The sequence below is a fragment of the Trachypithecus francoisi genome, unplaced genomic scaffold, assembly GCF_009764315.1.
Source record: "Trachypithecus francoisi isolate TF-2019V2 unplaced genomic scaffold, Tfra_2.0 Lachesis_group10, whole genome shotgun sequence".
NCBI classification, from domain to species: domain Eukaryota; kingdom Metazoa; phylum Chordata; class Mammalia; order Primates; family Cercopithecidae; genus Trachypithecus; species Trachypithecus francoisi.
In genome coordinates, this window is record NW_022681455.1 from 130,247,007 (window position 1) to 130,262,709 (window position 15,703).

The window sequence follows — 15,703 nt, forward strand, 5'->3', positions numbered from 1 at the left end:
AATTTTGGAAAACTCCAAGATCAGACAGCTTCTGAAGAACTAAAAGTCTCCCTTGATGAGACAGGTGGTACTTCTGATGTAGTAAAATCAAGTGGATCCACACTGGGAGATGCACACAAGTCCAGGGCCCCCAATCGGCCCTCGGGTGCACACTGTGTGCTGACTTGGGTCACCTTCAGATGTGGACACACAGAGGCACACTCCCACACACAGGCGAAGGAGCCGCACCTGCCGCAAGAGGGGCCAAAGGGAAGCCCTAAGCTACCCCGCTGTTGCGAACGCTCACAATACAAACACCTGCTGGGTTTTGGTGTCATATCAATGAAAATCTCCAAAAAGGCTACTTATTAAAAATACGCTTCCATTTTCCCACTAGATTCTTTTTTTGTTTTTGTATACTTCAACCAGAATAACATATTTACAACAGACTGGTGCAGAAACAGCTAGGAGAAGCCTGCTGTCTTCTATTAAGCCACTCACTAATGGAGTTTGTAAAATTTTAAGCAAATGCTCCTCTAATCGCTATTTGTTGTTGCTGTTTTTGAAACGGAGTCTCGCTCTGTTGCCCAGGCTGCAGTGTGGTGGCGTAATCTCAGCTCACTGCAAGCTCCATGGCATTCTTCTGCCTCAGCCTTCTGAGTAGCTGGAACTACAGGCGCCCACCACCACCACGCCCGGCTAATTTTTGTATTTTTAGTAAAGATGGGGTTTCACCACATTGGTCAGGCTGGTCTTGAACTCCTGACCTCAGGTGATCCAGCTGCCTCGGTCTCCCAGAGTGCTAGTGAGATTATAGGCATGAGCCAGTGGACTTAACCAGATCACTAATTTTTTATCCTGGAAAATACAGGACTTTTTTTTTTTTTTTTTTAAGAATGTACTATTTATATGCAATGGGTTTATTATTCCTATTTTTAATTGGAATTGGTATACAGACATTTTACAATCCTCCAGGTTTAACTTGGCAAATGTCAGACAGATATACCCACAGAGCCAGAGCTCTTCAGGCTCCTCCACATCCAAGGGCATTTCACAGTCCTGAGGATGAGGACCTGGGCAAGGGGAGCACGGGAGAGACAGCCATCAAGGCATCCACCTCCAGGACAGACACCAGCCAAGAACCCCCTCACGGCAAGGCCTCTCATGAGTCCAACTCCATGGATTCCACCGTAAGTGCCGTCAACTGGATGTCCGTTTACAAAATCTGAGTTTTCTCAAAGAAGCTGAAGCTTTCTGTGTCCTCATAGTGATTCTGGACTCCCAGCGCGGCACTGCTCCCTGCCAGCCACACAGGGGATCCACAAGAAGCAGGCCTTCCCCATGGCAGGCCTTGCTGCTATCCTTTCTGCCCCTTTCTGTGTCGTCGCCCCCCTTGGGGAAGGGTGGAGCCCAGCAGAGTGGATCCCTGGCTGCAGGACAAAGGTGTGGATGGCAAGCGGCCCACCTGCCTCAGGCTGAGGCATAAACTTTCCCTTTTCACTCAGGAAGAAGAAGACGCAGTTCCCAGTTTTACAGAGTGCTTTTGTGGATGCTGACCCAGTACTGCCCTTGGAATGTGAAAATGAAGATGGTCCAGAAGCCCCTCCTGTAAGCATCTTCTGACCGACAGGCAAAAGGGACTGCAGTGGAGCCCTCAGCAGCAGGCGGGGGCCGGGGACAAGCGGCCCGTGCCACGCCTCCCAGCTAGCTCAGCACCAGCACACAAGCCTTCGTCCTGGGCATGGGACGCTGCATCCCTGGTCAAAGCAGCTGCCTCGGTGGCAACACAGGACCCTGAGGCACGGACTGCCTGTTGTTGAATGGGTGCGACATTCACCCACCAAAAACAACCACAAAGCGTCACCAAGCACTATGTTAATAAAATTAAATTGTGTTTGGAGAATCTGGTAACACCGTGAAACAGCTGAAGATTACCTGTAATCTCAGCACTCTGGGAGCTGACATGAGGACTGCTTGAGCCCAGGAGTGTGAGAGCAGCCTGGGCAACATAGGGAGACCCCATCTCTAAAACAAAAACAAACAAAAAAAATTTTTAACAAAACAAACAATAAAAAAACAAAATTAGCCCGGTATGTTGGCATGTGCCTGTAGTTTCAGATACTCAAGGGGCTGAGGCAGGAGGATGGCTTGAGTCCGGGAGGCTGAGACTACAGTGAGCTATATGACTGTGCCACTGCACTCTAGCCTGAGTGACAGAGAGAGACTGTGTGCCCCCCCTCCCCCCCAAAAAATCCCAATACACTGTTAGTGTCTCAAGCCCAGGTTAGAAATTACCAGTCTAGTCTCTGACAGAAAAATCAGGTGGGCTAAGCAAAGGTACTTTCTAGCCCAAGAGTGCCAATGCAGTGGCAAACACACGGTTCAGCTGGCTGTGCATCGCCACCCAGGATCCTGGGGCAGTCTCTGGACAAGGCCCCAAAGACCCCAAAGAGACTCCCAACATCCCTCTCTCCCATCAGCATCATCAGTGCTTAAAAATTGTTAACAAACTCCAGGCTTTGTGAGATGCAGTTTCCAAGGCGTTTTCAGTGTTGCCTCAACAGAAGCTGCATCATCCCTGAACGCTGTCCTCCTGTCACAGCCCCGGTGGCTCTGAACATGGAGCAGGAGCACGATGACACAGCAAGAGTCCAGGCAGGGACACCTCCTCATCAAGGCAGGTGAGAGGCAGAACTGAGTTCAGGGGCCAGTGGCTGGCTTTGTTTACTGTTCATTTCTCCGTAAGAGAAGCCCAGAGAGACAACTACAAGTGACCCAAGACACCCTCATAGGTGAGTGGATCAACGACCCAGCGTCCATCCAGACAACAGAATATTACCAGGCCCTGAAAAGACATGAAAGGACCATAAATGCACGCTGCTGAGAGAAAGCAGCCCGTCTCCAAGGACTACAAGTTGTAGGGTTCTGACCCTGTGACCTTCAGCAAAGGGCAGAACTGTGCAGACAGCACAAAGATCAGCGATGCCGGGGGCTCGGGGGAGGGACGTGTCGCAGGAACACGGGGGACCTGGGGCAGTGAAACTGCTCTGTATGATACCACAGCGGTGGGCCCACGTCAGGATACGCCCGTCCAACCACGGACTGCACAGCATCGGGTGGACCCCGAGGTCGTGTGACCTGTGGGTGATGACGCTGTGTCCAGGGGGGTCGCGGCTGTAACAAACGGCCGCTCTCGTGGGGATGCTGAGCCAGGGGTGCAGGGGAACCCTCTGTAATTTATGCTCTATGTTGCTGTGAACCTAAAGCTAATACAAAAAATAAAGTCTACTTTTTAAAAGTGATCATCCTGTCAGAAAGACAAAATGTCCCAGAGCACAGGGCTTGGATTCACACAGCACAGAGTCAGCGCCCAGAGCCAGGGAGGTCCAGTGCACCAGGACCAAGCAGCAGAGTAAGCCGAGTGACACAAGAGGGGGCAGCCTCTGCTTCCTAGGCTTCCCTGTGCTGGAGGCTGGTCATCTGACAGGAACCTCTGCCAAGCCACCTGGACCAGCTGCACATACCTTTGACGCCTGACGCCCTCCAACCTCTACATACGCCCTCTCACAGGCTCCGCCCTCCTCAGGTTCACAAACACATCCCCCGTCCACCCCGGTGCTGCCTGGCATGGCACCCAAGACCAAGATGGAAAGGGAGGCACCGTATGCGGGTGGACAAATCCACAACACACTGGCCCTCAAGTTTTCTGAGTAATATTATTATTATTTTTTGAGACAGAGTCTGGCCCTGTCGCCCAGGCTGGAGTGCAGTGGCACGATCTCAGCTCACTGCAACCTCCGCCTCCCAGGTTCAGGTCATTCTCCTGCCTCAGCCTCCCGAGTAGCTGGGACTACCGGCGTCCGTCACCACGCCTGGCTAATTTTTTGTATTTTTTAGTAGAAACAATGTTTCACCGTGTTAGCCAGGATGGTCTCAATCTCCTGACCTCGTGATCCGCCTGCCTCAGCCTCCCAAAATGCTGATTACAGGGGTGAGCCACCGCGCCTGGCCTCTCAGTAACATTATACATTTCTCTCTTTCCCCCACGCCCTCCCCCTCCCCAGACAGAGTCTTGCTCTGTCGCTCAGGCTGGAGTGCAATGGCTCGATCTTGACTCACTGCAACCTCCGCCTCCCGAGTTCAATCGATTCTCTCCCGAGTTCAATCGATTCTCCTGCCTCAGCCTCCCAAGATGGCCGCCACCACACCTGGCTAACATTTGTACTTTTAGTAGAGACAGGGTTTCACCATGTTAGCCAGGCTGGTCTCAAACTCCTGACCTCGTGATCCGCCCTCCTTGGCCTCCCAAAGTGCTAGGATTACAGCATGAGCCACTGCATCTGACATTAAACTTGTCTCTTGATTATGCAGCCACTAAACATGATGTTGGGAAAATGGGAAATTAATGCCAAGCTTTAACATGCAGAATATGAAATTTTATATACAGAGTAATCCTTTTTTTGTAAAAAGTATGTAATATATCCAACATTGTAGATTTAGATGTTTTATCTTGGGTGGTAGGATTACACGCGATTTTTACTTTCTTCTCTATACTTTATTTACTGGTGTTGTGAGTTGAAATGTGTCCCTCAAAAATGATATGTTGAAGTTCTAGCCCCCCAACAACACAGACGACGGCCTTCCTGGGAAACAGGGTCTTTGCCGATGATCAAGGTGAGATCACTAGGGTGGGCCCTCACCCCACAGGACTAGTTTCCTTCTAGAGAGGGCGGGTGTGGACACTGAGATGTGCACGCAGGGAGAACGCTGTGTGAAGATGGAGGCAGAGATCGTGGTGATGCGCCCACAAGCCCGGGCACACCAGAGACTGCCCCCATCCCCCAGAACCTGGAGAGGGGCCTGGAGCAGATGCCCCCCACTCCCACCAACAGCACCCCAGAAGGAACTGGCCCTGCAGACAGCTTGGTCTCAGAGCCGTGGGAGAACAAATCCTTGCTGTTGAAGCTCGTGGTCTGTGGTGATTTCTCACGGCAGCCCTGAGAGACTCCACCAAGTTTTGCCCTCTGTCCACGGACCTCTTTAATGGAAACCTGATTTTTCCATAAGGCAATGAATCTGTGTAAACTTTCAGAGTAAAGAGTTCACTGCATCAAAGGACAGCCCTTCCAACAAAGGCAGGCGAAATGTGGAGCCAATTATATCTGAGTGCCTACACTTTACTTACATCAGTTCTTTCTAGAAAGAATGAGACTTGTCTCAGTGATATTAATGTACAGTTAACAGGAACTCCTAACCTTAGGAAGCCACAATAAGGTACCTGGGATTGAGCGCTTACTTAAATTGGCAGGTACATCAATTTAAATTTAGGCAGTGGCTCAGCCTGTACCGAACACATGAGGAAACCGGGGCGAGAAGATTGCTTGACTCCAAGAGTTCAAGAGCATCCTGGGAATGATAGGGAGACCCGGCCTCTAGAAAAACACTTAAAAATTGGCTGGGTATCGTGGAGTCCCAGCTACTCGGGAGGCTGAGGTGGGAGGATTGGTTAAGTCTGGGAGCTCAAGCCTTGAGTGAACTGTGAGGGGGCAGCACTGCGGGGTCAGGGGGTGGCTGCGCGGGAGGATGTGAGGAGGTGGCTCTGTGAGGTTAGGAGAGGGGGCGGGGGCTCTGCTGGGTGAGACAGGGGGTCTCTGTGGGGTGAGGTGAGGAGACGCTCTGTGGGATGAGGTGAGGTGGGGAGTCTGCGGAATGACGTGGGGGGGGGCGGGGGGCAGCACCGCGGGATGAGATGGGCGGGGTGGGGCCTGCAGACCCTCCAGGCTCTCCCAGGGGAAGGAGCCCAATTAGGGCCAGCACCGCACCGCTCCCGACAAAGCAGGGGACCCTAGCCCTTCAGTGGAGACCTCCTTTCCGCCTGGGCTCCCGCTCTAGAGGACGGCCAGTCCCCTCAACCCCACCATCAAACACCAGGCTCCATGTAGGCACTGCCCTAGGAGGTGCCCAACACCACCACCGTCACTCAGCTGTGTGGTGGCGGGTGACCTGGAATGCTGCTGTCATCACTGCGCACGGACATGTCATCAACCACTCGCGCTTTCAGGTAAAACACTACGGAGAACTTCCTGTTGGCAGGTGGACCCCGCACTCTCTAGGACCTCATCCCCTCCCTCTCTTCTGCTTGACGGGCACAGACAGGAAGCATCTGATGAGCACTCACTGACACCAGCCACGCCGATGCTGTGAGCAATCCTGTGCCGCCCGCTCCCCTCCTGACTGGCCCCTCCTGACCGGCCCCTCCTGACTGGCACCAGCACCGCGTGGAACATCATGGAGAAGCTCATCCGTCTGGATCTCGTCTAAGGACAGGGAGCAGCAGAGCACACGCAGGTGAGGGCACCCCCGGGAAGCCCACAGATAAAGCAACTGGACACATGCTCAACTACGACCGGGCAACGACAGCAGCTTAAAAAAAAAAAAGGATACCCCCAGACAGAGACTGGAGCCCTGCTGGCTCCCAGAGAAGGGGTTTCAAAAACGCTTCTTGAGGTGACCACGACAGCATGTGCCTTTAATCACAGCTACTCAAGAGGCTGAGGCAGGAAGATGACTTGAGCCCAAAAGTTGGAGGCCAATCTGGGCAACGGAGCAAGCCCAACTCTAAAAAAATAAAAATAAAAAAATTAGGCAGGTGTGGTAACATGCGTCTGGAGTCCCAGCTACGTGGAAGGCTGAGGAAGGGGCATCGTTTCAGCCCAAGAGTTGAGGCTGCAGTGAGCTATGACTGCACTCCAGCCTGGTCAACAGAGCAAGACTTGTCTCAAAAAAGCAAAACAAAAATACATCTTTATGTTATAGGGCACAAAAAGTAGCAAGATTATAAAACTAAAATAGGGTGAAAGAATGCAAGAGACTCAGAACATGGCAAACTTCCATGTTCTACAATTCCAAACTACAAGAAGCTCTCCGAGCCAACGCCGCACCATGTGAGCTGCTAGCCAGGCACATGTTGGTGAAGAACCAGGAGTCCTCTCAGCACCAACAGATAGTCATGGGCACAGCCCACAGGTGGCTCGACCCACCAGCCTCAGGCAGCATGCGGCTGAGAGGGGAAGCCCAGTTTGGGCTACTGTAGAGCCCCATTCTAGTCTCTTACCCACCCTCACCAAGGCACTAAATCACCAGCAAAGACTCTGAGAACATCAACATCTGTGTGACTAAGGAAAATGGAAGTGCAGGAAGGAACACATCTTTGGCATCAAAGGGCATGAAAAAAATCGCCTTCACTGAAAACATTGAAAAGGCACAACCCTATTATGCCTCCTGCTAGGAAAAAATTTCCTCTGCTTTTAAAGGATTAATAGCCACAAAATATTATCTTGTTATTCTAGTGTCCTCCAGAAAATGAACCATCAGTTGGAAGGGTATGGGGTAAAGGGAAGAGAAGGAAAAGCTGGCTTTGAAAACACTGTTGACTGGCAAAGTTACCAGCACTCCATCAGGCTAATGCCTGGGTCGGGAGAAGACAGACGCAGTCACGACTATGGATCCTGAGGGCGAGAAACTCTGGACACCACAAAGTGGCGCATTCAACCTTCCTACGAGTGCGCAGAGGTGAAGTCTGGAGAACAGGCAGGGACAGGCACAGGTGACCATGTGCTCAGCCATGCCTACCTCGCGAAGACATTCTGAGGATGAAAGGCATCATGGATCCAAATGCCACTTGGAGGCTGAATGTACCACACAATAAAAGAATCATAGTAAATCACACTGTTGACTTGTGGTTGACAATCTTTCCTTTACAGTACAGTGAACTCGTGGACAACATCATGTCCACAGACCACCATAAATGTAGTTTGTAGTTTTAAATAAAACTGAAATCAGACTTCTAAAAAGAAACACCTAATAACTTCTCCTCTCCTATTCCACCAGGGCCATGGCCCACACCACAGCCCGACACCCTGTCACACTCTCTCACAGGACAACGGCCCGCACCAGTTACGCTGGTGTCACGGTGGGGCCAAGGCTGCAGTGAGTGGAGATCATGCCGCTGCACTCCAGCCTGGGCGACAGAGCAAGACTCTGTCTCAAAACAAATAAATAAATAAATAATCTTATGGAAGGAGGTACCACGTATGCGGTCTGTTGTGGAACAAAACGCCGTTACGTGGGGCATGACTGTATTCTGTAAGGTGTATTTATTTGCAAAACAGCTCCTCCAGTCACACAGGCTTGTTTTTGAGACAAGTTCTGGCTCTGTCACACAGGCAGCAGGGCAGTGGTATGATCTTCGCTCACTGTAGCCTCGACCTCCTGGGCTCAGGCGATCCTCCCACCTCAGCTTCCCCAAGTAGCTGTGACTACAGGCACGCGCCACCATACCTGGTTCATTTACTTTTTTTGGTAGAGTCAGGGTTCTCACTATGTTGTCCAGGCTGGTCTCGAACTCCTGGGTTGCAGCAATCCTCTCGCCTCAGTCTCACAAAGTGCTGGGATTATAGGCCTGAGCCACCATGCCACCTTTACAGGTAACTTTCCTATCGGCCTTCCTGACTGCTGCGGTAAGGCATGTTCTCACAGGGACAATTCAGAAAATGCACCAAAGTGTCCTCAAGGCCTGTCCACAAAGCTCCTCCTTCCAGCCAGACCCTGGTGCTCAGGGCTCAAATTCCTCACATTTTCCCCCAGCACTCCTCACAAAGGATGCCCTGCAGTCAATCCCAACTCACCTCCAGCGAAGCTCCAGCAAGAACAATCCCAGCATTTTGCAAGGCCAACGCGGGCGGATCACCTGAGGTCAGGAGTTCAAGAACAGTCTGGCCAACATGGTATTTCCAGCAAAGCTCCAGCAAGAACAATCCCAGCACTTTGCGAGGCCAACGCGGGCAAATCACCCGACGTCAGGAGTTCGAGAACAGTCTGGCCAACATAGTAAAGCCCCGTCCCTATTAAAAATACAAAAACTTACTGGGCATGGTGGCACGTGCCTGCAATCTTGGCTACTCGGGAGGCTGAGGCAGGAGAATCGCTTGAACCCCGAAGGCAGAGGTTGCAGTGAGCCAAGATCACATAACTGCACTCCAGCCTGGGCGACAGAGTGAGACTCCGTCTTAAAAAAAACAAAAACAAAAAAACTTCAGCCAGAAAAATCACCAAAGTCCTAAGTCTGGTTATGCCCTTTGTTTTCTACGTCTTAATAATAAAAACACAGCAAGCAGTTTGGTGCTGTGAGCAAAGGACTCTCTGAGAGCTGGCGCCCACACATGCTGGTCTCCAGGACAGACATGTCTCAGGCCAACAACACTGACAGAAACACAGACCCTCACCGCCAGGTCACAACGGGCATGGGAAACCCACAGCACGGCCTCGGCCACGCTCCTGAGGGCGACAAAACACCAGCCAGCACTCTCTGAGAGCTGCATTCAGTCCTAGAGGAGACGCAGCAGCTGCTGAGAAGGACACACGGGCAAAGGAGCCACCAGGCACCGTGACAAGACAACATGTTCGCTGGCCATGCCTGGTGTCAGCACACAGACACGCAGGCACCAGAGGCTGCAGCGAGGAAGACAGACGTGCTCTCCCAGTGCTTATGGTCTGGGTGGGGACAGAAAAGAGACAAGGAAAGCACAGGGTAAGCAGATCAGACACAGGGTTTTAGTTAACCAGGACTCTGATGCCGGTGTCTGCCTGGAGGAAGGAAGGAGGACAGACTTCTGAAGAAGAAGATGGACCTCAGTGCCTCCCTCGCGCTGATAAGTGATCCCACCAAGCATGACCCACAGCACAGGACAAAGCCTTGTGTCCAGGACAGGGTCCCCTCCCAGAGGCAGCAGAAAGGACAGCTGTGGAATACGGAAGAGGAAAAGGAAAAGGGAACAGGAGACAAATCAGCAACATTAGGAACATCAGGCTGGGCCCGGTGGCTCGCGCCCATAACCCCAGCACTCTGGGAGGCCAAGAGAAGGGGGTGCAGATCACCTGAGGTCAGGAGTTCGAGACCAGCCTGGCCAACATGGTGAAACCCTGTCTCTACTAAAAACACAAAAAATTAGCCGAGCATGGTGGCAGGCGCCTATAATCCCACGGACTTGGAAGGCTGAGGCTGGAGAATCCCTTGAACCCAGGAGGCGGAGGGTGCAGTGAACTGAAATGCACCACTGCACTCCAGCCTGGGCAACAAGAGTGAAACTCCATCTCAAAAAGAAAAAGAAAAGAACATGCAGACAGAAAAGAACGACCTAAGAAGGCACACAAGGAACATCAGCATCTTAAGGAAAGGACTGAAGAGGACTGACAGAAAAAGACTCATATTTTCATATAAGGAACATGGGGGGAAAAAGAAAAAAAATTAAAAAGAAAAGACTAATAGATGATATGGCCAGAGCTTTAAAGAAAGAGACAATGAGATAAAACCTGGAAGCCTCAGCGACACTGAGCTGCCTTCCCGGGCCCTTCCCAGCATTTCCTGCCAGCAGGGTCCCTGCCCCAAGCCAAAAAGGAACCACGTCCACCTCGTCAGGACTGTTGCACGACAGCCGCACACACCTAAGAAACTAACTTCTTCTGGGCCGGGCAAAGTGGCTCACACCTGCAATCCAAGCACTTTGGGAGGCCGAGACAGGCATATTGCTTGAGTCCAAGAGTTCAAGACCAGCCTGAGTCTTGAACTCAAGACCGGCGAGACGCTGTCTCTATCAAACACATACACACACACACACACACACACACACACACACACACACACACAGAGAGAGAGAATTAACCAGGCGTGGTGGTGTGCTCCTGTAATCCCAGCTACTTGAAAGGCTGAGAGGATGAAGCAGGAGGATGGCTTGAGCCCAGGAGGCAGAGGCTGCAATGAGCCGTGATCATGCCACTGCACTCCCACCTGGGTGAAAGAGTCACATCCTGTCTCCCCTCTGCCAAAAAAAAAAGAAGAAGAAGAAAAATTAACTCCTTTGTCCACATAGTAAAATTCAGTCTTCCATTAACTTCAAAAAGCCAAACTGATTAATTTTTAAGAAAAGAACAAACACACCTACAGTGAAGCGTGGAAAATCACTACGGTCACTCCCCAGCTACAGCTGCCATGCAGTGGTACTGCCCCCGCCCTCAAGCTGGTCCCAGACTCAAACGGGAAGCCACTGCACATGTGTGACCACTGGCCAGGGAAAGAGAGGCCAAGACAGCTCGAAGGACTTGCGCATGGCCCCAGAAGGCTACACTGTTTGGCAGGCACTGGATGCATATAGATACTTGGCCAACAAACTCCAAGAGGGATCACACCAGCGCTGTTCCCTCCGACGCCCAGTTCTCCACTCTGGAGAAGTGGCAGCCTTGAGCTACCACAGACATGGTGACCAGGATGAAGAGGCATGAAGCTGGCAAAACCACCAGGTTTGATGCACAGAAAGGCCAGCAGCGGCACCCAGTTGCCTGGGCAAAGGAGGAAGAGGATGACAGGTACACAGGCCGTTAGAAACGGCCTCACCTTGACCCTGAGTGCGGTGGCAAGTGGGGCCCAGATTCCCTCACCCCGCTCGGGCACACCGGAGGCCCACTGCATCTGGAAGGAGCGTAACAGCCGGTGCCCAGGCTGATGAGCGTGAGCACTGCCCCATGCACAGTCAGACCCTCGGTATGAGCATTAAAGATGCCCCAGCCGTGCCCACGGCTACAGTAGCCCCTCCTCGCACCCCCCGCCACCCTCCCTAGAGTCCAGCACCAATACATCCGCCTCTGGCCTCAGCATGGTGGAGCAGGATCCCTTCACTCACTCACTCACTCACTCACTCACTCACTTCACTTCACTGATCAGCCGTGGAATCCTGAATTCAAACCCTACTTCCTAAATATCTTTTGAGACCTAGATTCCGCTTGTAATAAAAATAAGGAAAATGCAATTTTCTGGGATTCTGTAGGAAAAGACGAGGACATAAGTGAAAGTATCTAGCACAGCATGTGCCTCCCACAGACCTTAGGAGTTACTGGGAAATACAAGTGAACAGGCCGCTGTGGAGTGCAGTTTCTAAAAGCAGGAGGAATACAGGAAAGGCGGCCCCAACCCTGCCTCTGGGAGCAAAACTGAAAAGAGCCACAGCCACAGCAGAGAATTCAGAACAGCTACTTGCACAGAGGCCAGAGCAGCCAAGGGAAGCTGGGGGCCCAGGCCAGCAAGCCCCTTCAAGAGCAGAAAACAGATTTTTCAGGTGAAGCCGATCACCCGAGGAAACGAGACGAGCTCACACACCTGAAGACAGCTTCCCTCGGCAATTCCGCCCGTCTCCACAGGACTCAGTCCAAGTCCTGGTGTTAGAATCAATCACGAGGGCTACAACAAAGCTCAAACACCCCCAGGCTCCAGCACCCCCAGCCACCAACACAACTCTATTCAAGATCCACCTATCAACAGCGGTGGGGTGAGAAGGTGTTCCCCATCCTTAGTCCACTCTTTCTCCGTGGGTTGCAGCCAGGGTTTCCCGTGGGTTGTCTTGTGCATGTCACGGCCCTGCCCACAGCATAAAAACATACAGGGGTGAGGGAGATGAGCAAGACAGCCAGCTTCTCAAAAGAGCAGCAAAGGCTGGGTGCCACAGCTCACACCTGCAGTCACACAGCTTTGGGAGGCACCGGCGGGAGGACTGCTTAAGGCCAGGAGTTCCAGGCCAGTCTGAGCAACATAGCAAGATCCTGTCTGTACCAGAACACACACACACACACCACACACACACACACACACACACACGAAAACTGGTTGTTGTGTTACTAAAAGTTTCCATTATAACACTGAAGTTTAGAATACAGTACTACTAGGCCAAAATATCCTGGCATTTTATAGGATTTCTTTAACAAAATCTCATCACATCTAAACTGGCATCTTTCAGCTCACTTCTTAATTTCAATCTAAATTTAAAACATGGTTTGCTGCAGCTACAGGGCAGAATTTCACACGGAACAGATACCTCACAGCTGCCAACCCAGTGGGTACAGCCCTTTGAGCATCACCTAAAGCCTCATAAAATCATCGCCAAGCCCATCCCCAAAAGCTGTAGTTAGGAAGCCACCAGGATTCGATATTTAGAAACTTTGTTCCCACTAACAAAAAACAAGCAACAATAAATTTTAAACAAAGGCTGACTGTACCCAGGAAATGGAGAGAATAAACAGCAAAAGACTCATGGACACGGGTGGGGGGTGATGGGAGTGACGGTTTCGGCCCTCAGAACACACTAAGACACCCTGCAGAGCTGAAGCCATCAGGAACCCGGCAGAGCCACGGAGGGAAACACCTGCCCCAGGCTACAAAGGCCCCCCTCTGCCCTCTGCTTGCTGCTCTGGTTCTGCCCTCCAGACACATGCAGGTCCCTAAAGCAGCTGCTATCCTGCTGATGTGCTGACACCATCAGATATGAACGAGAATCCCAGTTTTATTTTTCCTAATAAACAAATCATCCATTTAAGCAGCAAAATGTCAACGAACACCAAAAGCTTTCAAAGCATCCTTAGATTGACAAAGAACCCTCGCTGCTCGTTTCCCTCTTTCCCATGCCCAGGCAAGAGCCCTCTGAGAACATGGGAAGCTTCACAGAAGGGAGGGGAGAGGCCAACCATGGCCAGGGCCAGGCAGAAACCACATGTGCGTGAGCACGGGTTCTACACAGAGCCTTATGTACTGGGCCACAGAGTAAGCAGAACCGGGCAGCTCCTGCTGCCAAAGTCAACACGTTCAGGCTGCCCGGCCTCCACCGGCACTTTCATGAAAGCTGCCTGCAGAGAGAGGGGTGGCCAGGGCAGGAGGCAGGACCTTCCGCAGCAGCACAGGGGCTTGGGTCCCACGCTGGCTGTCCACACCCAGGGCCACGCCTCCACAACAGTGCCCTCCACCACGTCCCTTCGCGTGCGTGCTGGTGCCACCACAGAGGCCCAGGGACCTTTTTGCTCTACTTCTTTTTCAAACTTGCAGCCCTGTGCCAGCAGCCAGCACTGCCTTCAAAATCTCTGCACACAAGCGGCAGGAAATCTCAACTGCACCTGAAGAGGAGCAGGCTGCCCTGGCTGGGCCAGTCACTACACATCTTGCTGTTGAGAGGGTCTGTATTTCTTCCTTTTTTCTTTTTCTTCTAATCCTCCTGTTACCTAGAGCTGGAGTGCAGTGGTGTGATCATAGCTCACTACAACCTCTGCCTCCCGAGCTCAAGTGAACCTCCCACCTCAGCCTCCTGAGTAGCTAGGACGATAGGCATGCACACCATGCCTGGCTAATTTTTGTATTTTTTGGAGAGATAGGGTCTTGCCACGTTGCCCAGGCTGGTCTGGAACTCCCGATCTCAGGCGCTCCTCCCACCTCAGCCTCCCAGAGTGCTGGGATTACAGACACAGTCTCATGGTGCCCGGCCAGTTTACACTTGGAACCCACCACTATCCCCTTGTTGACAGTAAGCATATCCCAAATCATTTTTCCCAATGGACAACACAAATAAATAATTAAGATCCTTATTCTGGAGTGGGGAAAAAGAGACTAGAATTCTCAGCAGAACTTGAGGAATCCAATGGCCAGTAACAAAGATGCCTCCCAGAGTCTCCTTGTCAGGTCCCATGCCTCCCCCTCAGCCAGGCACTGGGGTGCTCAGGCCACACTGGACCCTCTATCTCCTTCCTCTTACCTTCATCTTCTTCCCACCAAAATCTAAGCAAGTTGTAAATGGGCCTTCTAGTGACAATGACATGTGTGAAAGCACGCAGAGTCCTTACTCCATTTGCTACAGGAACCCAATTCTATTTGGGAAGAAACAAGCGGGACAGGAAAAAGGTACGTTGGTGTTTTGCATCCATAAAGTTCACTTCAATTTAAACAGAACTGACTGAGTACTCTTACGCTAGATACAAGCAAAATGCTTTTCACCCTCAGATATAAAAACATAGAGGAAAAAACTCCCTTAAGCCAGCTGTAAAAATTGATGGTATTAAAAAATAAAACACTGGCCCCATGAGAATCACCGTAGTTAACAAAAGAAATAAAATAACCGTAATATTATAACCAACAAACGAAAAGCCATTCTCAATTCCCCAGCAGGACCTCTCCACGCCTCCCAGGTCAGCAGAGGTCAGAGGACAGCAGAGGTCACAGGTCAGCAGAGGTCCCAGCACCCACAGACACATTCCAGCTAAAAGTACACATGCGGGAAAACAGCGTGCTGACAGCCAGAGCTCCCAACACCCTCTGCGTGATGACAGGGGTGGGCGAAGCTCCAACGTTCCAAACCCTCCCCCGGGCCCTGGGACTCTCCGCCCATCAACCAGAGCCTGGCAGGGAGGGAGTGGGGGGGCACTCAGCCACAAGTGCCCATTTTCACATGAACAAGTCTAACTTAAATGACACTGCATCTTCTGTAAGTTATTGCAGTTTAAAGAAGCCTAGCCACAGATAACTCCTCAGAACTCTAAAATGAAGACTCATTCTACTAAACAATGCAGTTATTTACCCTGGCATAATTATCACGCATGTCTTTGATAATAATGGAAGTATGGTGTTATCTGTTTCTAAATCCCAGCAAAAACTGAGTTGAAAATGGAAATGAACTCACATTGGCACCTACACATCTCTCACAGGTCTGCAAGTCGAGTCCTGTGGCCGTCCGCAGCCCCAAGAACCCCTGGAGCATTCCGTGGCAGGAGCAACCCCGAAAGCGCACCAGGAATGGCATCTCACGGCCAATGAACACCCCAGGGGGTAAGGGTGCCAGGGAGACTCTGCACCCCCACCATG

At 51.5% G+C, this 15,703-nt stretch overlaps 1 protein-coding gene across 4 annotated transcripts in view; it reads right to left on the bottom strand.

Annotated features, from left to right (window-relative positions):
* Positions 1 to 15,703, bottom strand: part of LOC117088237 (ankyrin repeat domain-containing protein 11-like) — a 188,318-nt gene that overhangs the window by 90,605 nt on the left and 82,010 nt on the right. The gene's annotated exons all lie outside the window — the stretch shown is intronic.